General features: G+C 47.0%; 1 protein-coding gene across 2 annotated transcripts in view; it reads left to right on the forward strand.

The window, feature by feature from the left end:
* The window catches only part of VAV2 (vav guanine nucleotide exchange factor 2), a 362,905-nt gene that overhangs the window by 114,344 nt on the left and 223,931 nt on the right, over window positions 1-24,630 (forward strand). The window lies entirely within an intron of this gene.

The following is a 24,630-nucleotide window of genomic DNA, read 5'->3' on the forward strand; positions in this document are numbered from 1 at the left end:
CCATGCTGTGTGACCATGCAAGTGGGACTGGATTACAGTAACCAATTGTCTCTTTAATCTTTTATTGTTGGAGTAACTATCACAGATGTTGGGTTTGCCAGCAACATGTCCCTGTGACTTCTTATCCCGTAACTTCCACTAGGGCCAATGTGGCTGTTGGAATTCTGTCCTGAGCTGTTTACATTTCTGACTTGTAGGTGGACTGCGCGGGATGGCTAAGTAACCATTTTCTAATCTGTTGAAAGTACAAGATTGATGGTGCCAAGCAATGCTCGTTATTATAACCATCCTCACAGCCTCTTAGACTGATGATAATAAATGGTTTTGTGTGTGTTGACATACTTGAATACTAATAATGCTATAATTTGCCGTGAGCATTAATTTGAAATGCAGGATAAAGTTCCAAAAAGTATTTTTGTTAGACTTTATCATTTCCTGTCTTCCTTTCTCAAGTATGTTTGCTAATATCAGGCTTTGTCTGTTCATCTCAGAACTAATGACAACCCTGTGCTTTCCTGCTTTGAGACAGAGATTTTTTTTTTCAGCTCCTTCCTTCTGCACTGTCAGTAAACATGTCAGGGTGCATCACTTGTTCAGGCATGAAACTGTTCTACTTATGTGAGTACTTCCAGTTTACCGTGAAAAATGCCACGTTTTCTGCCTTTGCAGAGAATTCAGCATTGGTGTTTATGTGTAGGTTGGCAGAACACAGCACATAGCATGTTCATTAGCCAGCAGATGCCGTAAACAGGCAGTATAGTGATTTTATAGAGAAAGAATGGAGAGGCTAGTACACCAGGAGAGTGACTTCTTCTTCTTCCCCATCCATTTCAGCACTGCTGAGTCTCCTCCCTGATCCACTGTGGTAATTGGCCCCATTCAGTGCTGAGTGAATTAACCTAAGATGGTGTTTCTGTGACCCTGAGTGAAGTGCCTTTATCTTGGATTGCACAGATCCCGCTAGCTGGAGTTATTATCTGAGTTCTTCAGAGGAGTAGGGCTCAGGGTGGTAAATGGTGGACTAGAATATAATAATTTTGTCATTGATCAGACTGCACACTACTCCAGCGAGCCATATATCTATCGTAACATTATTTTTATTATTTATTTTAATGCGTTATGTGCTAACTTTTTATCACCCCTTGCTGCTGACTGTCATTACGTGATCCTCAAGAGCTTTGTGTAGGCAGCACAGGCAATGCAGTCAATAATTCATGCACCATTATTTTGTGTCCTCCAGTAAACTGTAGACTATGATCTGTACAGAGAAATGGATTTTGATTCCAGCCAAATGCTTTGACATTCTAAGTCTGAAGGGGCTAAATGAATACACATATAAGACACATGATTGGACCTGGGTTCAACCCTTGGGTCAGGTTTTCTGCTTCTAGGTTGGCTGGGGTTGGGCATGTGGTGGCGGCAATACTCGCATGTCCCTAGTGACACCTAGTGGCCAGACTGAGGTTGGGTGTATACTTGGTTCTGAAGAAGGCTGTTGAATGTAGCCAAGGACTGTTGCTATAGTGTTTGGCTAGGTAGGGTGGGTGGGGGAGGAATGGTATTATGAAAATAGGGAGAAATACTAGGACCAAACACACAATTAGAAAGAAATACAGTGATGCCTACAAATAATGAATCACCAAGGTTTTCTTTTTGTAATTTATGATGGGTGAGTGACAGTTTTGTACTATAATTTTCTCACCGCTTTGCCATCAGCTCTCAGCACCCAGATGTGTTGGTTTTTTTTCCCATATTTCCTCTGATACCTGGATTGCTGAATGCATTTTCTGTTCTACAGATCAGCTCTCCTGGTTGCTGTAATTTTCATATGGCTCTTCAGACAGTTGGTGAGGTCTTTCTACCTGAAGAAAATGATTTAAGATTATGATGCTGAATGTCCCACTGACATTCTCTTCAGATAGAAAACGATGCAGTTCATTGACGTCTTGGATTGAATTTAGAAATCAAATTCTGTAGATTATGTACTTTATTGTATTTAAAAATCTAAACACTCTTCAGAGTTAGTTTCTTGCAGTTTGGAGGCTGATATGCCTCAAAGACTTGCTGCATCCACTGAGGCTCAGTGCTTGAATGTGAGCTATCCATGGATCACCTATTCCAAGAAATCTGCCCAAGGCAGGTTGTGCAGCAGATCCCAGAAAAACGCTTTAAAATCACAGAGGAAAGAACTTGTAAGAAATAAGTTTAAATGTTACACTACCTTAGAACACCCACAGTGACATAGTCGACTCTTTCAGTCCTGAATTCCTTCTTAGGAATGATGAACAACCAGTGGGCCAATATGAATTTGTTAGTAGATATGATTAGGAGACTGTGCATGTAAATAGGGAGAAATGAATAGCCTTTAGTGTAGGGTTTCCCAATCCTGTCCTAGTAACCTCAACAGTGGCCAGTTGGACTTTCAGAATATCAACAATGAATATGTGAGGAATGCATTTGCTTACACTGTTAGGTTTCCTTCGCTCTTGAAAACGGAATGGCTCTGGGATCCTCAGGAGAAGTTTGGAAGACCTGGTTTTAGTGGGCAAGGAGTATCTTGCATACTAACCTTTTGATGTTTGAGGAAGTGTTTGACATGAGTTGCAGGAGGGAGAGAAATTTCTCAGTGACTGTCATTCCCTGTGGTGTTTTCCAGGCTGCTGTGTTTCAGGACTCATTACCTCTGGCATTTATTCACAGAAAGCAGAAGCTTGCCTGCATTTGCACTAGCAGAACAGCAAATTGATTTATACAGCTCATGTTTGATTTAGAAAATGTCAGTCTTTTTCCTCTTCTGAGTCTATAAATTAGTTTTGATTCCTATGAGTCTGGGTGTTATATTTATAAATTGACTCTTGCACTCTGCAGAGTTGGAGAAATTTAAATGAGATGGTTGGTGGGCTACATTTTCTGGTATTGTCATCTGATAGCCCTTGCTTGCTGTATGTACTCACAGCTTAACCAGTAAGACTTTTATTCTTATGGTATGCATTTTCATTTGCTGCTCAGGGCAAGTTACATTAAGGTCCAGTAGGTATTTTCCTGTCCCTGGAGGGCTTATACTCTGTTTGCACCTGAGGCAATGGAGAGTAAAGTGACTTGCCCAAGATCACAAGGGACTATGGTGGAACTCATACTGGGCTTCCCTGGTTCTCAATCCGCTGCTCCAATCATTGGGCTACTCTTCCAGTCTCATCCAGGATGCTCCATATGAGTTACCCATGGACATACATTTTCAGGTAATTCCACCTTAAAAGTAATGTGCAAAGACTTCTTCCCAGAAGCACTTGCTGATTTTATTTACTTGCAGAATAATTTAGATGTCTGTAATGGAATGAGAAGAATGCAAACCTGAGTCCCGGCACTTTAAAGCTGTAATACTGAACATTTGTGGCGAGGACAGGATCTGAGTTCCGTCTCCTTTTTCCTACCCAACTAGTTATGTTATTGACTTTTCACTCTATTTCTTTAACATTAAAGCACCTTTCTTCATTTTACAGAATCTAAGAACAATTTTCTTATTTATGGAGAGGAGTGTGGTAGCCGTGTTAGTCCACTCTTAAGGTTATCAATAGAAATCAAACAAAATAAAACATGGAAAAGAAAATAAGATGATACCTTTTTGTTGGACATAACTTAATACATTTCTTGATTAGCTTTCGAAGGTTGCCCTTCTTCGTCAGATCGGAAATAAGCACATTTGCTTAAATAGCCATTTGCTTATTTCCGATCTGACGAAGAAGGGCAACCTTCGAAAGCTAATCAAGAAATGTATTAAGTTATGTCCAATAAAAAAGGTATCATCTTATTTTCTTTTCCATGTTTTATTTTTTGTTTTCTATTGATAAACTTATTTATGGAAAAACTATGTTGTCAGTTTTCAGTGTTTAAGCTTCTAACTTTGAGAGCTAGACTCCTAAATTGGCCTTTTTGAAAATGTACTAGGGGCTGATTTACAAAAGCTTGCAGTAGAGCCGCATGCAGATGCCTGGGCGGCGCGTGTCTTCTACTGCAAGTTCAATACCATTTATTTATTTGTTGCATTTGTATCCCACATTTTCCCACCTATTTGCAGGCTCAGTGTGGCTTACATTGTTCCGTCATGGCGATCGCCATTCCAGAATGAAAGATACAATTGGTATTTTATTTATTTATTTATTTATTTATTTATAGCATTTGTATCCCACATTATCCCACCTCTTTGCAGGCTCAATGTGGCTTACAATTCATCATGGATACTGGAAGTAGAAGAGAATATACATTTGGTTCACAGAGGGTTATGTGTTACATGGTGGTGAAATACATAATAGTGTAAAAGCAGCAGACATTGAAAGACAATTCTGGAAGTTTTAAAGATAGTACAGTTACACATGTTGATCTTTGTGATATATCTTGTCGAAGAGATAGGTTTTCAGTAGTTTTCGGAAATTGGTCAGTTCATAAGCCGTTTTCAGGTTCCGTGGCAACGCGTTCCAGAGCTGCGTGCTCGTATAGAAAAAGGTAGATGCATGCATCAATTTGTATTTCAGACCTTTACATTGGGAGGATGAAGATTAAGGAATGTGCGAGAAGATTTCTTTGCGTTCCTGGGTGGTAATTCTGTTAGGTCTGACATGTAGGCTGGGGCGTTACCATGGATTATTTTATGGACTAGAGTGCAGAGTTTGAATGTGATGCGTTCTTTTAGTGGGAGCCAGTGTAGTTTTTCTTGTAAAGAACATGGATGATATAGTGGAATTAATCAATCAAGTATAAAGAGATCATATTCTGGATAACACATAAAGCGGTAATGCGTTAAAGTTCATATGACGGATCATTGTGGTATGCTTTGTTGAAGAGGCAAGTCTTCAGTGATTTCCGAAAGTTGATTAGGTCGCGCATTTTTTTTCATGTCAAGTGGTAATGCATTTCATAGTTGCATGCTTATGTAGGAATAGCTGGATGCATGTGTTAATTTGTATTTTAGTCCTTTGCAGCTGGGGAAGTGGAGATTCAGGAATGTGCATGCTGATCTTTTAGTGTTCCTGGGTGGCAGGTCTATGACGTCTGACATGTAGACTGGGGCATCTCCATAAATGATTTTATGAACCATGGTGCAGACCTTGAACGTAATACGCAGTGGCGTACCAAGGGGGGGGGGGGCGGTGGGGGCGGTCCGCCCCGGGTGTCAGTGGGTGGGGGGTGCTCCGTTGCTGACTGCAGTCAGCCCTCATCTCCTCTCCATCCTGTGCCTTTAAAATAATCTGAAAAGCAGCATGGCAGACAGCGCTTCGTGTCTGCCCTGCCTGCTTGTAAAAGAAAGCGCCGGCAAACCTCCTCGTCGACGTCACGACGTCGCGTCGGGTCTTCCATCACTGGGTCCCGTCGACGAGGAGATTTGCCGCTTTCTTTTACAAGCAGACAGGGCAGACACGAAGCGCTGTCTGCCATGCTGCTTTTCAGATTTTTTTTAAAGCCCCGGATGGAGGCAGGAGACGAGGGCTGTCGTCGAAGGTGGTAGGTGGGTCGAGTTGGGGGGGGGGGGCTTAGATGGGCGAGGAGGTTTTCAGATGGGAGAAGGGGACTTGAGAGGGGGGCCTCAGATGGGAGAAGGGGACTTGGGGAGGGGGGTCTCAGAGGGGAGAAGGGGACTGGGCTGGGGAGAAGGGGGTGGGGGGTCTCAGATGGGAGAAGAGGACGTGGGGAGGGGTTTCTCAGATGGGAGAAGAGGGGAGAAGGGGCCTGGGCTGGGGAGAAGGGGGGTGGGGGTCTCAGATGGGAGAAAGGAGATGTGGGGAGGGGGGTCTCAGATGGGAGAAGAGGGGAGAAGGGGCCTGGGCTGGGGAGAAGGGGGGGGGGGGTCTCAGATGGGAGAAGGAGATGTGGGGAGGGGGTCTCAGATGGGAGAAGAGGGGAGAAGGGGACTGGGCTGGGGAGAAGGGGGTGGGGGTCTCAGATGGGAGAAGGGGACGTGGGGAGGGGGGTCTCAGATGGGAGAAGGGGACATGGGGAGGGGGATCTCGATGGGAGGAGACTGGGGTGGGGAGGGGGTCTCATGGGAGAAGAGGAGAGAAGGGGACTGGGCTGGGGAGAAGGGGGTGGGGGTCTCAGATGGGAGAAGGGGACATGGGGAGGGGGGTCTCGATGGGAGAAGGGGACTGGGGTGGGGAGGGAGTCTCATGGGAGAAGAGGGGAGAAGGGGACTGGGGTGGGGAGGGGGATCTCAGATGGGAGAAGAGGGGAGAAGGGGACGGGTGGGGAGAAGGGGCCATGCGAGAAAATGGGAGCCATGCCTGGGGCTGGTGGAAAAATGGGTCTGGAGCAGAAAAGGGGTCCCTAATGCAAGGCATGTGGATGAAGGGGGCTGGAACTGGGAGCTGAAAAGGAGGGTAGGTGGGATAAGGGGGCTAGTACTGGAACTGGGGGCTGAAAAAGGGCAGAGACTGAAGCTGGGGGGGGCTGAAAGGGGGACAGGGAGAAGTGGCTGGGGCTGAAGCTCGGGACTGGTGAGAGAAAAGGGCTGGCGCTAGAACTAGGGGCAGGTGGGATAAGAGGGCTGGAACAGGGGACTGAAAAAAGGGGCAGAGAGAGATAGAGAGGGGACAGACGATGGATGGATGGATGGGGGGGGGAGAGAGGGAGGGCAGACCCTGGATGGATGGGGGAGAGGGGAGGGCAGACCCTTAATGGATGGGGGGTGAGGGAGGCAGACCTTGGATGGATGGGGGGTAGAGAGGGAGGGCAGAAAGTGAATGGAAGGGGAGAGAGAGAGGGCAGACAGTGAATGGAAGGGGCAGGGAGAGAGGGCAGACATGGATGGAGGGGACAGCAGAGAGGGCAGACACTGGATGGCAGAGAAAGAACGAAGATAGATGCTGGATGGAAGGAAGACAGTGAAAAGAAGATGAGGAAAGCAGAAACCAGAGACAACAAACTGTAAATAAAATATATATTTTTGTTTTTTTTGCTATAGGATAAAGTAGTATTGTAGCTGTGTTAATAAATGTTTATAATAGAACATGTAAATAAGGTAATCTTTTTATTGGACTAATTTTAATACATTTTGACTAACTTTCGGAGAACAAAACCCCCTTCCTCAGGTCAGGTTAGGACACTGTAACACACTATACTGTATTGACCTGAGGAAGAAGGTTTTGGCCTCTGACAGCTAAATGTATTAGTCCAATAAAATGGTATTTTATTTTCTATTTTTGTTTTATTTCTATTTGTTAATTTGTAAAGTGGTGATTGGTATTTGTTAGTTTTTTTCCAAATTTACATCTGCTGCCTTTATATTTTGCACAGTACTAGGGGACATTTTCTGTTTTCTGTGGTGTTGCATTGCATGCAGAGTCTGGCATCTTGGGGGTTCAGTTTAATTTTTGCCTAAATGGAAAGTTTATGATTACTTGTTCTGTAGTGGATTAGAGTGTATCTGTGTTTGTGAAAAAGACATGGAGGGTATGGAGTCCAGGTGTGCGGATGTTATAATGCCGTTGTATCGCTCCATGGTGCGACCGCACCTGGAGTATTGTGTTCAGTACTGGTCTCCGTATCTCAAAAAAGATATAGTAGAATTGGAAAAGGTACAGCGAAGGGCGACGAAAATGATAGTGGGGATGGGACGACTTTCCTATGAAGAGAGGCTGAGAAGGCTAGGCTTTTCAGCTTGGAGAAGAGACGGCTGAGGGGAGATATGATAGAAGTGTATAAAATAATGAGTGGAATGGATCGGGTGGATGTGAAGCGACTGTTCACGCTATCCAAAAATACTAGGACTAGAGGCATGAGTTGAAGCTACAGTGTGGTAAATTTAAAACGAATCGGAGAAAATTTTTCTTCACCCAACGTGTAATTAGACTCTGGAATTCGTTGCCGGAGAACATGGTACGGGCGGTTAGCTTGACGGAGTTTAAAAAGGGGTTAGATAGATTCCTAAAGGACAAGTCCATAGACCGCTATTAAATGGACTTGGAAAAATTCCGCATTTTTAGGTATAACTTGTCTGGAATGTTTTTACGTTTAGGGAGCGTGCCAGGTGCCCTTGACCTGGATTGGCCACTGTCGGTGACAGGATGCTGGGCTAGATGGACCTTTGGTCTTTCCCAGTATGGCACTACTTATGTACTTATGTACTTTCAGTTGGCATTGACTGTGCAGGATTGACGATCTGTACTATCTGTCTGGTTTCGTTTTACAATAGGTGAATTGATGTTCTAGTGCTCACTGTAGTGTTTAAGATTTCTTTTTCCATGTGTGACTCATAGAAATGACTGCTTATGGTATGGTAGAATTGCTCTATAGGTCCTGAGTGTTTTGTATTCTTGGTATGCCTAGTACTGGAGTTTGGAGGGGGGTGTTAAAAAATGACCGGCCCCGGGTGTCAACTACCCTAGGTACGCCACTGGTAATACGTTCTTTGAGTGGAAGCCAGTGCAGTTTTTCTCTTAGAGGTTTGGCACTTTTGTATTTTGTTTTACCAAATATGAGTCTGGCTGCAGTGTTTTGAGCTGTTTGAAGTTTCTTGATGATTTGTTCTTTACATCCAGCATAGAGTGCATTGCAGTAGTCTAGGTGACATTAGCACCACTGATTGTACCAGGCTGCGAAATATATCCCTTGGGAAGAAAGGTTTTACTCTTTTGATTTTCCATACTGAATGGAACATTTTCTTTGTTGTATTCTTCACATGGCTTTCAAGTGTGAGATTTTGGTCAATGGTGACTCCAAGAATTTTCAGGCTGTCTGAGACGGGAAGGGTAAAGTTTGGTGTGATTATAGTGGTGGATTTACTCGTGTTATGTCGCGATGAAAAGATAAGACATTGTGTTTTTTCTGCATTATGTTTTAATTGAAATGCATCCGCCCATTTATGGCACACACAGCTCAATACGTGCAGATTTTATGGACGGAAACCTTGCAGCTAATGGGGGGAGGTGGGGGGGGGTGGATGTGCCTGACATATTCGCATAAAGGTTTTGCAGTAAGCACGGCTCTTATGTGCATGCCCATATTTAGATATGTTAGTGAAAGGAGGAAGTACAAAAGTGGCATTGTGAGACTCAAAGGTGAAGAGGAGGAATATGTAGAAGCTGATCAAGATAAGGTGAAATTGCTTAACAAATATTTCTGTTTTGTGTTCACACCTGAAGGGCCGGGAGCAGGACCACAGAAGACAAACATAAATAGGAATGGAGGGGTGGTAGTCCCTGATCAATTTTCAGGGGACTGTATTAATGAGGAGCTGGCTAACCTAAAGGTGGACAAAGTGATGGGGCCAGATGGCATACATCCGAGGGTACTGAAGATACTTAGGGAAATTCTAGCGGCTCTGCTGGCTGACCTTTTTTAGTGCTTCTGTAGAGTTGGGAGTGGTCCCGGAGGACTGGAGAAGAGTAGATGTGATCCCTGTCCACAAAAGTGGAAGTAAGGAAGAGACTGGGAACTATAGACTGGTAAGTCTGACTTCTGTGATAAGTAAATTAATGGAAATGCTTTTAGAACAGAGAATAGTAAAGTTTTTTTGATTTCCAATGGATTACAGGACCCGAGGCAACATGGTTTCACTAGAGGCAGGTCTTGTCAGACAAATCTGATTAATTGCTTTGACTGAGTGCCCAGAGAGATGGAGGAGAGCCTTTGATACAGTTCCGCATAGATGACTAATAAATAAACTGAGTGCCCTCGGTATGGGCCCTAAATTGATTTACTGGGTTAGGAGCTGGTTGAGTGAAAGGCAACAGAAGGTAGTGGTAAATGGAGCTCATTCTGAAGATAAGGATGTTACTAGTGGTGTGCTGTAAGGTTCTGTTCTTGGGTCGGTTCTTTTTATCATTTTTGTAAGCGATATTATTGAAGGGCTGTTTCCATATCATCAAGCTGATCAATCCATAGACTGGTGGGTTGTGTCCATCTACCAGCAGGTGGAGATAGAGAGCAAACTTTTGCCTCCCTATATGTGGTCATGTGCTGCCGGAAACTCCTCAGTATGTTCTCTATCTCAGCAGGTGGTGGTCACACACAGCAGCAGCTCTGGCTAGGCCTCCAAGCCTAATCCTTAGGTTTTGTTGAGGCCTGGGGTTGAGGGCTCTTTTGAGCAAGTGCAAACCTGGTGGTGCCAGGTCCCTCCTTTTCTCCCCCCTCCCGCTGGCTCCGTTAAAAAAAAAAAAAAAAATTTTAAACATCCTTAAAGGCGTTTATTTCGACGTTTATTTAAACGTTCATTGCAGCTACTCACTGGGACACCAGTTCGTTACAGCTCGGAGCGGCAAGCAGGTAATTTTACCTTTTTATAGCGGGCAGGGGGTTCCCCGATTCTTCTCCTCGTGGCATATGGCGTCGGAGGGCGAGGGCGCAAAGGGTCGCTCCCCGGATCGCTGGAGCGCTTCTAGAGGGGATGCGGGGGTTTTACAGCCTGATTCGCCCTTGATGGGTGACAGTTTAGTGACCGATGAATGTCCCGGTCCTTCCTCCGGCGTGGCGGTTTTTCCCGCCATAAACGCCCATCCCCCGCTCCTCGCCTCCGCCATCTTGGCCGGCCACGCGGCTCGGACGGCTTCTTCGTGGGCCGCCCTTGAGGTTGGAGACATTAATGCCATGAACGCCCTTAATTTGGGCGACGGCACAAAAGCGGCTAAAGTTAAGCGCCGTTCTTCCCGCGCGGCTCCTTCGCGGAGTGTCGCGCCGGACGCCATTTTGGATGCGCAGCATGTCTCTCCCCCGCTCTTGCGAGCGCCGGTTGAGGGTGCGTCTAGGGCTGTTGCCCAGGCTGCGGAAGTGCACAGTCTGGGGGGTTTCTCCCCCGAGTTTTGTTTTGCTGCTGCATCAGGCTTTCCTCATGCAAAACGCTGCCCCTGCTCCCTCGTCTGGTAAAGAGGTTGAGGTTCCCAGAGGTAACGCCCTCGGGTTGATTCCCAGGCCTTGGAGGACTTTGTCTCCTCCGATGTAGATGAGGGCAGCGTGTCTGAGGTCTCCCAACGGTCCTTTGCGGATTCCTTGGAGGAGATAGATCCCCGCTCGGATGGAGCGGATGACCCCTCTGCAGCGCGGCTTTTTAGCCCAGAGGATTTGCCCAACCTGTTGTTACAGGCCATGGACACTTTGAAGATTTCCTCTCCGGAGGACGTCTCTCCCTCAGCCCCTGTTGGCTCTGCCATTATGCTGGGGACGAAGCGCCCGCCTAGAACCTTCCACGTGCATGATGCCATGCACACCTTAATTTCGGCTCACTGGGATGTCCCGGAAGCGAGCCTTAAAGTGGCTAGGGCTATGTCCCGCCTCTATCCTTTGGCTGTGAGTGAACGTGAGGCCTATCTGTGGCCTACCGTGGATTCTTTAATCACTGCGGTGACTAAGAAAACGGCTTTGCCGGTGGAAGGTGGCACGGCCCTGAAGGACGCCCAAGACAGAAGATTGGAGGCGGCCTTAAGGTCGTCCTTTGAGGCGGCTGCTTTAAGTTTGCAGGCCTCAGTTTGCGGCTCCTATGTGGCCAGGGCGTGCCTGACTATGGTGCAGCGGGCTTCCCCCTCGGATCATTCCTTGAGGGCTGATTGGCCGGCCCTGGAATCGGGCTTAGCCTATTTGGCAGACTTGCTGTATGATGTCTTGAGGGCCTCAGCTAAAGGCATGGCTCAGACAATCTCTGCGCGGCGGTGGCTTTGGCTGAAACATGGGTCTGCTGACCACGCCTCTAAATCCCGCCTGGCTAGATTGCCTTTTAAAGGCAAGCTGCTCTTTGGGGTCGAGCTGGACAGAATCGTGACCGATCTCGGCACGTCTAAGGGCAAGAAATTACCAGAGGTCAGGGCTCGGGCTAGTACTTGTCCCGGTACCTTCAGAGGACGGTTTGCAGGAAGCCCGTCGGGTACCCGCCCGGGCAAGTCGGGCTCCTCTGCCCCCTCTTCCTTCAAGAGGAATTTCTCCCCCAAGCAGCATTCCTTTCGCAGAGACCGCCGTCCCGGAGGTGCTCCCTCCGGTCCTCCCCCAGGGTCTTGTACCCAATGATGGGGCCTTGGTCCACGCCCCAGTGCAGATTGGAGGACGGCTGTCCTCGTTTCTGGGCGAGTGGACCACAATAACTTCAGACGCGTGGGTGCTGGAAGTCATCAGAGACGGCTACAAGCTAGAGTTCTGCCGACCCTTAAAAGACGGGTTCGTACTCTCTCCCTGCAAGTCTCCGGTCAAGCTGTGCAGTGCAGCAGACCTTGGACAATCTGATCCGCCTGGGCGCGGTCGTTCGGTGCCAGAAAGTCAGCTTGGCAGGGACGTTACTCCATTTACTTTGTGGTACCAAAGAAGGAGGTTCGGTCCGGCCTATCCTCGACCTCAAAGGGGTCAATCGGGCCTTGAAAGTGCGGCACTTTCGCATGGAGACTCTCCGCTCTGTTATAGCGGCAGTGAAGGCAGGAGAGTTCCTGGCATCCTTGGACATCAAGGAAGCGTACCTGCATATTCCCATCTGGCCTCCTCATCAACGCTTTCTGCGTTTTGCAGTCCTGGGACGACACTTCCAGTTCAGAGCCCTCCCATTCGGGTTGGCTACTGCTCCGCGGACCTTTTCCAAAGTAATGGTGGTCATCGCGGCCTTCCTACGAAGGAAGGGGTACAAGTCCATCCTTATCTGGACGACTGGTTGATCCGAGCCCCCTCTTATGCAGAGTGCGGCAAAGCTGTGAACCGGGTAGTTGCTCTTTTGAGCTCCCTGGGATGGATCATCAACTGGGAGAAGAGCCAGCTGCGCCCGACTCAGTCCCTGGAGTACCTGGGAGTTCGATTCGACACCAAGTGGGCAGAGTGTTCCTGCCAGACAATCGGATTGTCAAACTTCAGGCTCAAGTGGACCAGTTCCTAGTAGCCTCTCATCCTCGGGCTTGGGACTATGTGCAGCTGTTGGGCTCTATGACGGCCACGATGGAAGTAGTGCCCTGGGCCAGGGCTCATATGAGACCACTTCAACAATCTTTGCTGCGGCGCTGGACTCCGATGTCGGAGGATTATGCTGTGCGCCTTCCCTTGGACCCAGCAGTGCGCAAGGCGCTGAGCTGGTGGATGCAGACAGACAAGTTGTCTGCGGGAATGCCTCTGGTGACCCCAGAGTGGATTGTCGTCACGACGGACGCCTCTTTGTCGGGCTGGGGAGCCCACTGCTTGGGAAGGACAGCGCAGGGGCTCTGGTCTCCTGCAGAGGCAAAGTGGTCTATCAACCTCCTGGAACTCAGAGCCATTCGGTTGGCGCTTTTGGAGTTCATCCCGGTACTGGTGTTGAAGCCTGTACGGGTCCTGTCAGACAATGCCACGGCTGTGGTCTATGTCAACCGCCAGGGAGGTACCAAGAGCGCCCCTCTAGCCAAGGAGGCTATGAATCTTTGCCAGTGGGCGGAAGCGAACCTGGAGCAGCTTTCAGCGGCCCACATTGCCGGAGTCATGAATGTCAAGGCGGTCTTTCTCAGTCGCCATACCTTGGAGCCCGGAGAGTGGCAACTATCTGCTCAGGCGTTCTTGGACATCACGAAGCGCTGGGGCCAGCCGAGCCTAGATCTGATGGCGTCATCGGCCAATTGCCAAGTGCCGCGCTTTTTTCAGCAGAGGACGGGACCCTCGATCCCTGGGAGTAGATGCTCTTCTCCAACAGTGGCCGACACAAGAGCTCCTCTATGTGTTCCCGCCCCTGGCCCATGTTGGGCAGGGTGCTAGACCGGGTGACAAAGCATCCCGGCAGGGTAATCCTGGTGGGTCCGGATTGGCCCAGACGTCCCTGGTATGCGGACTTGATCAGGCTCTCAGTCGACGATCCTCTGCGCTGTCAGTGGAGCAGGGCCTGTTACATCAGGGTCCCGTGGTGATGGAGGATCCCTCCCCCTTTGGTCTTACGGCCTGGCTATTGAGCGGCAGCGTCTGAGGAAGAAGGGCTTCTCAGACAAGGTCATCGCCACTATGCTAAGAGCGAGGAAGCACTCTACTTCTACTGCTTACGCCAGGGTTTGGCGTATCTTTGCAGCGTGGTGTGAAGCAGGCTCACTTTCTCCCTTCACTGCTCCAATTTCTTCAGTGTTGGCGTTCCTGCAAGAAGGTCTGGAGAAAGGCCTGTCGCTCAGTTCCCTTAAAGTCCAGGTAGCGGCTCTGGCTTGCTTCAGGGGCCGCCTGAAGGGTGCTTCCCTGGCTTCGCAGCCAGATGTGGTGCGCTTTCTCAAGGGAGGTAATCACCTGCGCCCTCCTCTGCACTCAGTGGTGCCTGCGTGGATCTCAACCTGGTGCTAAGAGCATTGCAGAAGCCGCCTTTTGAATCCTTGTCAAGGGCATCTCTGAAAGACCTGACGTGGAAAGCAGTCTTTTTGGTGGCTATCACTTCAGCCAGTAGAGTTTCCGAGCTCCAGGCGCTCTCATGTCGAGAGCCTTTTCTGCAGTTCACTGAGGCAGGAGTGACTATTCGCACAGTGCCTTCCCTTCTGCCCAAGATTGTTTCTCGCTTCCATGTGAATCAGCAGCTCTGTCTCCCTTCCTTTCGTAGGGAGGACTACCCAGAGGAGTACTCTGCTCTTAAATATCTGGATGTGAGGCGAGTCATCATCAGATACTTGGAAGTGACCAATGATTTCCGGAAATCGGATCATCTGTTTGTCCTGTTTGCAGGTCCTCGTAAGGGTCTGCAGGCTGCTAAGCCTACAGTGGCAAGATGGGTCAAGGAAGCCATTGCAGCGGCTTATGTGGACGCAAGGAAGGTGCCGCCTATCCAGCTGAAGGCTCACTCCACGAGAGCTCAGGCGGCCTCGATGGCAGAGGCCGGATCCGTCTCCTTGGAAGAGATATGCAAGGCGGCAACTTGGGCTTCGGCTCATACATTCTCCAAGCATTACCGTTTGACGGTGGCTGCATGGGCGGAGGCCCGGTTTGGAGCTTCAGTGTTGAGGTCAGGGATTTCAATGTCCCGCCCTGGGTGAGTACTGCTTCGGTACATCCCACCAGTCTATGGATTGATCAGCTTGATGATATGGAAGGTAAAATTATGTATAATCATACCTGATAATTTTCTTTCCATTAATCATAGCTGATCAATCCATAGCCCCTACCAGATATCTGTACTGTTTTATTCTGGTTGCATTTCAGGTTCAAGTTTAGTCTTCAGTTACTTCAGAAAGACTTCGTGTTCAAGTTTTTTCACTTGGATTCTTCAAGAGTTGAGACGAGTTTGTGTTACAGTGAGCTGCTGCATTCCTCTCCCCCCCGTTTTACGGGGCTGGATTGAGACATAAATTCTGCCGGCACTCCCTCCCGCTTCGTGCGGCTGTAGGGCAGCTTTGTACCCCTCCCGCTTCGGCAGTGTTAGGGTCAGTCAGCTCCTCCCGCGGTTGCGGTTGCAGGATAAGCCAGATCCCCCCGCATCGGCGGGTGTGGTGTCCCTCCCCCGCTCCGCGGGGATGAGCTGGACGGATTCCCCTCCCCCACTTGTGTGGGGATGAGCTGGGTTAATTCCCCTCCCCCGAATCGGTGGTGGTGAGCTGGGCAGAGTGTCCCTTCGTGGGTGTAATTCTCTAAGTGCTGAGTCCTGCGGATGGAGCTTTGATATCGACATACTGAGGAGTTTCCGGCAGCACATGACCACATATAGGGAGGCAAAAGTTTGCTCTCTATCCTCCACCTGCTGGTAGATGGACACAACCCACCAGTCTATGGATTGATCAGCTATGATTAATGGAAAGAAAATTATCAGGTATGATTATACATAATTTTACCATAGTAGTTTTGTGTCTTTTTGGATGATACCAAAATCTGCAATAGGGTAGACACCCCTGATGGTGTGGATAACATGAAGAAGGACTTAGCAAGCTAGAGGAATGGTCTGGACTTTGGCAGCTTAGATTTAATGCTAAAAAATGCAGGATCGTGCATTTGGGCTTCAAAAACCTGATGGAACAGTTCAGTTTAGGGGGTGAAGAACTTTTGTCTGCGTACATCTAATAGCGCTATAGAAATGATTAGTAGTAGTATGAAAGAGGAGCGGGACTTGGGTGTGATCGTATCTGATGATCTTAAGCAGGGGCGTATCTGCTATGGGGCCACAGGGGCCTGGCCCCCGCAGATTTGCCCCTGGACCCCCTTACCAATGACACTCTCAACCCCCCTCCTCCTGCCGTCACTCCGCTGTTGCACCTCACCTCCCTTTGCTGGCGGGGGACCCCAACCCCCGCCATCCGAAGTCTCCGTCCTTCCTTCCTTCCTTTGTTTGAGATTGGTGGTTTCTGACGTCCTGCACGCACGCATGTACAACGTGCAGCGTGCAGGACATCAGAAACCACCAAACCCAAACGAAGGAAGGAAGGAAGGAAGGACGGAGACTTCGGCTGGCGGGGGTTGGGGTCCCCCGCCTGCAAAGGGAAGTGAGGCATGACGGCAGAGTGACGGAAGGAAGGACGGAGACTTCGGCTGGCGGGCCAGCCCCCGCCAGCAAAGGGAGGTGAGGCGCGACGGCGGGAGGAGAGGGGGTTTAAAGTAGTCGGTGCGGGGGGGGGGAGTGGTGGCGTCGTCGTCTTCGTCTTCAGCGGGGGGGGGGGTTGGGGGGGGCAGTGCCGCCGGGGGGGGGGGGCTAAAATGTGCCCTACCGTTGAAGTTCAGATACGCCCCTGATCTTAAGGTCACCAAACGGGTAGAAAAGGTGATGGTGAAAGGTAGGATGCTTGGTTGTATAGAGAGAGGCATGGCCAGTAGGAAAAAGGAGGTGATGATGCCCCTCTATAAGACTCTGGTGAGACCTCGTGTAGAATATTGTATACAATTCTGGAGGCCATTTCTTCAAAAAGATACAAACAAGATGGAGTCAGTCAGGAGTGTGGCTACTAAAATGGTCAGTAGTCTTCATCATAAAGCATATGTGGACAGATTTAAAGATCTCAATATGTATACTCTGGAAGCAAGGTGGAAGAGGAGAGATATGATAGAGACATTTAAACAGCTACGCAGCATAAATGCACAAGAGACGAGTCTCTCAATTGAAAGGAAGCTCTGGAATGGAGGCTGCATTCCAGAGATGAAAGAGGATAGTCTCGGAAGTAATCTGAGGATACTTCTTCATGGAAAGGGTGAAGAATTTGTGGAATGGCCTCCTGGTAGACCTAGTGGAGACAAAATCAGTATCTGAATTCAAGAGAATTTGGAAGAAGTACATAGGATCTCTAAGGGAGTGATAGGGAGAGTAGATGGCATGGATGGGCTGACTGGATAGGCCATATGGTCTTTGCCTACTTTTTTCTATGTCTGTCTACTGAGGAGATGGTAAGGAAAGGCACAGTCCATCTCCACCCCCCCCCCCCCCCCCCCCCGAACTGGTAATTCACCACTAAAGGAGACCAGTAATTTAGTGCAGTGGTGTTCCGAGCTGATAAGCTTATTTTTAATGCTATAAATTAATCAAAAGGATTAGTATATAATTTACCAGCCAGCTAGGACTATTTAGAAATAGATTTCAAGTGTGCAGCAGTTATGGTTGAGATGTGTTGCCCTGATCAACATTAATTATCAAGCTGCACCTGCTACACTGTTTAAATATTGTGAATTGTTTTTGCATATTTTATTATCTCTTTTTGTGTATAAAACCAGTCAGACCAGCAAACCAACAGGCAAAGTAATATATTCAATTTATGCAGTAAGCCAGGCTGCTATTCTGTGTAATCTGTTGTTGGTGATCAACAGAATAGTGTTTGGTGTCAGTTCTTTAGGTTCCTAAATGTACAGAATGGGAAGTTGGAACACTGAATTCCAGTCCTTGCTCTGTGTAAGCTGTTTGGCAGTATGCATATGTCTTCCAGATGTAGTTTTATATCACTATACCAACTTGATGAAATTGTTCTACTCCGGTGGTATTTACTATTAACTAAAAGTTATTGTTGGAGTCCTCTTGCTGTTTGGGTATGTTGGTAACTGATGGTTGTGCCCAGGGGCGTAGCCCGACAACGATTTTGGGTGGGCCTGGGCAAGAATTGGGTGGGTACCAAGTGTTCTCCCCCCCCCCTCCAAAAAAAATCTCAGCTGCTGGGAAAACGCTTCTTTCCACCTTGGCAGCAAGCAGCACTGAAAACTGAGCATGCACAGGTGCCGGTGTTGTGTGAGAGTAGCATGTTCGTTACCATCAGGGGGAAATCTTCAGCTGGCAGAGCTTGGGATTCCCACCAGTTACCACTAAACATGTGCTACTGTTGGGTGGGCCTGATCCATAAAAAGCCCACCTGTGGCTACGCCACTGGTTGTGCCACTAGATTGGCCAAGTAGGATCATATGTGTCCTTTTTACTAAGGCTGCCAACTGGATCCAAATTCACAGGACATTGCCGCAGGGACTGGTAGTTCTATTTCTCCATTGCATTCCCTAAGAAAAGCAAGACTACAAATCCCAGCATGCATTTGGGGTAACCCAGGATGGGATCATCTTGTCTTACGAATCTGGATCCAGTTAGCCGCCTTACCTTTTATGTCCTTTATAATAACCCTGTGTCCCATCTGCTGCAGAACATGTAAATGGCCCAATATCAGCAAGGCTGCAAAATAAATAAATAATTAAAAAAAAAAAAACCCAACAAAAAATAGACTAAAAGCTGAAATTCAGCTGGGCACAGGAAGGGGGAGGAAATAGTTTGGTTTATTTCCTTGGAGGTTTACTTGCCTGCTTGATTCTTTGCACATGTCTGAATTTCCAAAAGGAGATCTAAAATAGCTATGTCATTCCCCAGAGAAACAAAAGTTTTCACCATTTTAATTGCTTCTCAGATACTGCTCACAATTGCATACTGAGTTGTGTGCAATCCAGAAAGTTATTTAACAATTAAGTATCTTGACAGATAAAATTGTAAACAGTTTATGTTTCTTAGAGCTGCAGCATTGATTGATGGTTTGTTGGGGGTTTTTTTTTTTGGGGGGGGGGGGGTGCATTTTCAGGGAAATTCTATGAATTGCGCCTAAGGGTAGACGTGAATTAGGCTCCAAACGCTTGGTACAGCACGGAACAACGAGACTTAACAGATGTTGAGCATCAAAACGGGGCTGAAACTTAAGTAGGCGTGAATGTGTGCTTAGGTGCTATTCTATAACTGGGGTCAAGTGTTGTCACGTATAACTGCAAAGGGGGCATGTCCCATGGAAGGGGCATTGGCAGCGACTATTTCAGCATGTGCTTTATAGAATACAATAAGTTAGGTACCCAGCTGCTGCTTGTAGGCACCAATATTTACGCCAGCTATAGACGTGGTGTAAGTAGGTCGTGCCTAAAGCTACGCAATAAATTGTGGGCTTACGCTAGTATTCTATAACAGATTTAGAGCCCACTCTGCTGTTATAGAAGAGTAGCTTGGTGTCCAGTTTCTTTGCGCCTACTTCAGGCATCATTTAGGATTCCCCCCTGAGTGTGCATCCTTCACACTGATGTGGTGATTATTAATTAGGATACAGATTCGCCAATAAAGATAAGCCAAGGTTCCTATAAACGATGTCCTCTCAATTATTAGCTTACAACGATCAATTGATTCACTGTCTTTGCCCTATAATTCACAGGACCCTTAAAGTGTGCTGGAATACAGATTAGCATGGAACAGCTTTCTGCACCATTATATGTGACAAGATGTGAAGGAGGAGAATTTGTGTCTTCTGGAAGTACCCTTACCATTCCTCCTCTTTGGGCATTGATTAACTGTGGTGTTCTGTAGATGAACACCACAGTTGTTCTGCTTATTGTCACTTGTCTGCTTGTGTTCTTGTTGCATTGGTCTGGTCATTTAAATTTGCACAGGTCAAGTTTGTATTTGAATCCACAGGAAAAATAGGAACATCATTGATTTGCAAATACAAGACACATGGGTCTAAATTTTGCCAAAGATGATTTTTTCTTTCTTTGTCTGTGTCAGGGACTGAGTGGGTTATGGGTGATCTTGGGTAATTCTACATACCTTGAATGGCAAACCTGGGATTAGGAGCAGGTGAAGAGTGGGAACAGAATACGGCTTCTTCTAAAACAGACCGAGGACATCCAATGCAGAAATAAAATTTATTGAGGGAAGACTCTACATGGTACCATGTTTCAGCACTGAAAGTGCCTTCTTCAGGAGTCTTGGTGAAAGTGTCCAAAAAAAAGTTTTTCGGGAGTGAGTCCTTTAATAAAAAAATGTTGTGGTCTTTGAGGTGTAGTGTAGAGTAGTACTTTTAGACACCAATTTAGTAGGGCTGCACATTAATTGCTATTAACGCCGCAATTAATGTGTTAATCATTAATAGCGATTAAAAATTTTACCCATGATTAATTATTGATTGGCCGCCCTCCCTCCCCTGTCCGCACACATGCACAATTGCTCTGGCATCTCTCTCTCCCCTCCCGGACCAATGGCTGCTCTCCTCCCTCCCCTCCCCATTTAGCTTTTGATTTTCATTAAGTCTTTGCAGTGGCAGTTGGATTGAAAGCTGCCTCAGCCTGTCCAGGCCATTCCCCCTTGACCCTTCCAGCCCCCTTCTGAAACAACTTCTGTTTTCAGAGGGGGTGGGAAGGGTCAGAGGAAAAGGCCGGTGTGGGGCACATAGAGGAGAAGAGAGAATGGGAGAAGGTGGGCACATTTGAGAGAGAGAGAATGGGTGAAGGTGCAGGGAGGCACATATGAGAGACAGATAGAGAATGAGTGAGGCACATCTCAAAAAAGATATAGTGAATTAGAAAAGGTACAGAGAAAGGCAATGAAATGATAAAGGGGGTGGAACGACTTCCCTATGAGGAAAGGCTGAAGGTGTCTACTAGGGCTCTTCAGCTTGGAGAAGAGACGGCTGAAGGGAGATATGATAGAAGTCTATAAAATACTGAGTGGAGTGGAATGGGTAGAGGTGAATCGCTTGTTCACTCTTTAAATACTAGAGCTATGCGGCACGCAATAAAGCTACTAAGGCCCAGATGCACAAAACCTAATGAGCCAGCATGTGGGTTTTACACTGGTTCTAGCCGGTTTAGCGAGCACGGCGTTCAGCCAGACATACACAAAAAGTTTCTGTAAGTTATTTTCCTGTCGCGGTAAATTGTAGCAAAGCTATTATAATGAGCTAATTACTATACAAATGTGCATGCAAAATGATGCTTATCTGCGTGTATGAAAGTTGTCTGCAGCATATGCAGAGCAGCTATGCTTAGTGACTGGCTGTTCTGCACCTGCCTAGCCAATCCGACTGGCTTCCGCCACTATCCAGGGCCATGCCTAGGGTCTCTGGTGCCCCCCTGCAGACTATCAGTTGGCGCCCCCCTCCCCCCACCATGTGGCACAAGATGCCAAAGGAAATAGGAGCTGAAAGATGGCGTGCATCTTTGTGGGATTGCTGAACAAATAGAGGTTTACAACCACTTAGCTTGTCGTGCTTTCATGTTCACGAAATTAGTAATTAAATCTTTGATATCTAACTGGGCACATATATCATTCTCAATAGCAATCATGGCAAGGCTTACAATCCTTTCTTGCGAAATACTTGATCGCAAATAATTCTCACCTCCAACAGGATGTGCCTGGGACCGTGCCTCCCTCGGAGGTGGTCTGCTAGGCAGGCACGCACTGATGTCAGTGCCGTCAGTGACAGCTGATACCAAAGCAAGGGGAGGAGTAGGGAAACACGCGGAGTGTGCTTCCCTACTCCTCACCCTGTGTTACAGCCCACTGCAACCCCCTTTCCGCGACCCAGTCGATCCCCCTCTCGGCGAAAACCGTCCCCCGCCGCCGTCCAGTACCTGTGCTGATGGGGGACCCCAACCCCTGTCAGCCGAAGTCCTGTGCTGGCCTTCGCGCCATTGCTTCTTCAGTGATCTTCGGTTCAAGTTCCTCTGCGTGCGTCTGATGTCAGATGCACGCAGAGCAACTTGGACACAAAATCATTGACGAAGCAACGCCTCGAAGGCCAGCACAGGACTTCTGCTGATGGGGGTTGGGGTCCCCCGTCAGCACAGGTACTGGACAGCGGCAGGGGACGGTTTTCGCCAAGAAGGGGGAGTCGACTGGGTCACGGAAAGGGGGGGTGAAAACGGAGGGACGGCAGAGTCTGGAACAGCGAGGGAGGGAGGGTGGGGGATGGCCTTGCTAGCGCCCGTTTCCTTCCCTTTTGAAACGGGCATTTTTTACTAGTTTTTTATGATTTGTAACCGTGAAAATGATCGCTTACCACTTGCCACACTGACAGGAATTGTCAGCAGTATTCTTAGAAACAAATTGCTATACATTGCAAAATAAGATAGCAGATGTAAATTCTCAAAGTGGACATATTCCAAACACTAAAATGAAAATAAAATGATTTTTCTCTACCTTTGTGGTCTGGTGACTTTCTTTTTCTGATCATTGATAAGTCTCTGACTCTAAAGTTTAGCAATTTCATTAAAGCAAAATATATTTTCACATATCACAGACTCTTCCTATCCAAGGAGAATCTTTTATATAAAAACAAACACCAAAAAAAAAAAGCAATCAGATTTTCACTTACCAGCTCTTCTACACTAGGTCAGCTAAACTTCCTCTGAAACTACTGTTGGAACCATCAGCCAATGAAATGGCTTTTAGCTGTAGCTATCCGGTTACATGATAATTATGCAAACATCATTGCAGTCATGCCCTCCTCTCGGTGTACAAGCTCAGGGAAAAAAAAACAAAAACTTTGAACCACTTACAGATTTTAACAATTACACTATTTAGTTTTTATTTCTCCCCAGTCTCACTTGCACACCTCCCTCCAAACCTGGCTGTTCTCTTTAATTTGAATGTTGTTCAAGCTCGCCCTGAATGAGGAGTTCATCCCACACCAAAGACATAAATAGCACTGGTTGTATTCTTTCAAACAACTTCAGCAGAGCCTGCCTGCCTCAGTGAGCATTGCCGTCGAAGAGGGGAGGGCAGGGGAGAGAGGAGAATCACAGCTTCAGGTAAAACATTTTGCAAGTGAGCTGACCTCAGGAAACGGTAGGCACCCTCCAGAGGTCGGCGCCCCCCTGCGTTGCTTACCCCGCTTACCGTGTTGGCAAGGCCCTGCCACTATCGCATTCAAATAAGCTGTTCTCAAAAGCAGCAAGCAGGTCGTATGCATGCAATTCGCTTTGTGAATCTCTCTGTATTTCCGAATTGGTAAATTTTACCGAGGTGGAAATACAGAGGATTCATAGGTAAGGATCCCAGACCAGCAAGAAATGCTTTTTACGTTTAAATGATCCTTTTGTTTCTCTAGCTTCCCATGTCACCAGCATTTGCAATTTATTCCTACAACTGTTACTTTATTTGTTCGTTCAATAAAATTGTTTAAACATACATTTAAAACACACTGGAGAAAATATTTCCTCACTCAACGTGCAATTAAACTCTGGAATTCATTGCCAGAGAACGTGGTCAAAGCAGTTAGCTTAGCAGGGTTTAAAAAAAGGTTTGGATAATTTCCTAAAAGAAAAGTCCATAAGCCATTATTAAGATGGACTTCAGAAAATGCACTGCTTGTTTCTAGGATAAGCAGCATAAAATATGGATTGGCCACTGTTGGAAACAGGATACTGGGCTTGATGGACCTTCAGTTATGTTCTTATGCACTATTGCTCCTGCTTGTGTTGGGAGAGCACTGGGTTTTAGCACTTTGTGCCTTTAGGTAAAGTAGTTCAGCCCTGGTGGCTCATGATTTATTTTATTTTATTTTTTTGTAACTGTACATTTTCAGACCAAAAGATAAGTTCCACACTGGCAGTGTAAGAATGATCATTGCTGAGTTAATTGAACTGTCCTTCTCCCATTTTGCTCAACTGCACTACACAGTCTTCCAGGAAATCCAACTTCCTGACAGCCAGCATTTGTTATCCCTTCAGGAAACACTGTCTGCTATAGGCCAGTATTTATAGTCAGTCAGGAAAATGGTAGGTAATTAAAGGTCATATTTTTAGCTACTTAGGAAATAGTAAATACATTGCACTTTGCGCTCAGCTGAGTCTAGCAGGTAAAATACAAATAAAAAGTAGTAGTCTGAGGAATTTTATACTTACAATTATAACAGTTGGCTGCAGCATGAAGGGGTTTAGCATTCGCTGTAGATCAAGAAAAGGGAACTTTAAAAACATGAATTTTATGCAGTGCAATATATATGTTTCAGAAGAAAGGTGGGAGAGGGGAAATATGAGAGAGACCTTTACAAAATAACTACCTGTATATAATATGTAAACCATTATGATTGTAACCACAGAAAGGCAGTATATCAAATCCCATCCTCTTTCCGTTACTTCTGTGACATAAGTGCACAGGAGGCAAATCTCTTTCAAATGAAAGGAAGCTCTGGAATGAGTGGGCTTAAGACAAAGGAGATCGACTGGGGACTAATCTAAAATACTTCTTTACAGGAAGGGTTGAGGATGCTTGAAATGGCATCCTGGTGGAGGTGGTGAAATTGAAGACTGTATCTCAATTTAATAACCTGTGGTACTAGTACATAGGTAGGGTTACCATACATCCAGGTTTCCCTGAATATGTCCTCCTTTCTGGTGACTGAGCGTTTTTCCCATGTGACAGTTTTTATCTGGGTTTTAATTCCAGGCGCCTTCGCTCGCATGATGCAGTTGCTCCTTTCACTTCCCATGTGCTCCGGAAGTGAAAGCAGAGATGTATATGACTAACACCAACCCACCCACCCACCCCTG

This window comes from Microcaecilia unicolor, chromosome 6 (genome assembly GCF_901765095.1).
Source record: "Microcaecilia unicolor chromosome 6, aMicUni1.1, whole genome shotgun sequence".
In the NCBI taxonomy this organism is placed as follows: Eukaryota; Metazoa; Chordata; class Amphibia; order Gymnophiona; family Siphonopidae; genus Microcaecilia; species Microcaecilia unicolor.